We start from the raw sequence: 1,746 nt of genomic DNA on the forward strand, positions 1-1,746 counted from the left end.
TCAGGCTGGGTGGGTTCCGGGTCTCTCCGAGCTGAGTCTGTGCCTGTGGCACCGGCCCCTCCCCCTCCTGGCCACTCTGGTCAGCTCAGGGCAGGGGGCGGGGAGAGGAGAGGAAGGCTGGGGAGGGGCCAGCGCCCAGGAGCACAGAGACACTGGCCATGAGGGTCACCAAGGGGCGGAGAAGGGCGGCTCGGCCGGAGAGAGGAGGGGGAAACGCTGTAACCGGAGCCCCTCCTCCCTCCAGGCCGTGGGATCAAAGCTGCCCTGCAAGAGGGGGCAGGGCTGGCCAACCCCTCTGGCTCCCCCATCCAACCCAGGGCCTGGGTCTTCCCCAGAGCAGGCCAGGCTGGCCTGCCACCTGGTAGTCACTACATCCAGGCAGAGATGCAGGGGCAACGGTGGGGTTCTGTTCCCTTCCTAAGGAAGATTCCACAACCTTCCCCATACCCCTTCTCGAGGTCACACCATGCCAGCAGGTCTTGGGGTCAAATCTAAACCCTTCCTGCTGGAGGTGAGGCCTTTGCAGCACAAAGGTACCTGATGGGCACGGCCTGGGGGAGGCTGAGGCATGGCACAACTTTGCATTTAGAGAGCCTGCTTCCTGCCCCTGCTGAAACCCAGGCACCTGTCTCCTGGTCCAGGCCCTTCCTCAAAGGGTTATGGTGGTTGCCAAAAAAGTGGGGTACTAGAGCAGTGGGCAGGGAGGGAACGGTCTGTGTGAGCTGGCCGGCAGCGCCGGTCACAAGGACTGTGGACACTAGAGACGCGGTGAGGGTGTTTACTTGGACTGATCTGAATCTCAGCGGCTGTGTGTGGCCCTGCGTGGGGCAGCGCAGTCCTGAGAGAGACCAAGGGCATCTAAGAGCACCCTGAGAACAGCGTGTCCCAGGATGGCTTAAGGAACTGCAAGGACCCAAAGGTCTTCGCCTGCCCCTCCAGGCCCCTGTAACATTCAGGAAGGATGGAAGCTCCTCCTGGGCATGGGGGCAGCGGGGAGATCAAACGCAGCCACTGCCAGAATGTGCTTTTCCCAGGGGTCTGGGGCCCCAGGAGTGCCTGCTCTGAGACTGGATGGGAGAGTGTCCTGCGACCCTGTGTCTGACTGGCTGACCTGAGAGGCAGGGTAATAAGAGCCTGGTTTGGTCCAAATGAGACCAAGAGACACCCCAGGTGTGGAGAACACCATGGATCCCCTGCCCTGTATAGCCACAGCCAGAGGCAGCGGTCTCTAAGCGTGGGGGCTACGTTCAGAGCAATTGCCCCCCAACCCCAGCCCCGCGGACCTCCAGGGCATCTGCCGCACCCCTGAGCTGAGCCCTACATACCCTTTTAAGTGGGTGGTTCTCCCACTGAGGGTGCTGGCCCCAAGGCCTGGGTTCTCAGTTGTGGTGAGTCTCGGGGGACAATTCTTCTGGTCTGCCACCTGCTCAAGCAGCAGAGGGAACCTGGTAGGCCCTGCCCAGGGCACTAGTGAGGGCTCAGTATCCCAGGTTCTGGCCCCGGGGGCAGCAGGCAGCAGATGGTCCCAACGGCCATAGGTTGAACTACTGCACAGGCAGGAACAGCTGGGGAGAGCTGCTTCCAGGTCCACCTAGAAACGCAGGGAGGCCTGAAACCCTTCGGAGCTCAGCAAGGCAGTCATAGGGGATGGAGCAGGAACAAAGCAGCCCTCTGCAGTGCCACCCCACCTGCCACTCAGCCCAGTGGGTTAAAGCGACTTTCATTCACTCACAACGCAGCCTGGAG

Source organism: Mesoplodon bidens (genome assembly GCF_964165515.1).
Source record: "Mesoplodon bidens genome assembly, chromosome: 15".
Lineage (NCBI taxonomy): Eukaryota > Metazoa > Chordata > Mammalia > Artiodactyla > Ziphiidae > Mesoplodon > Mesoplodon bidens.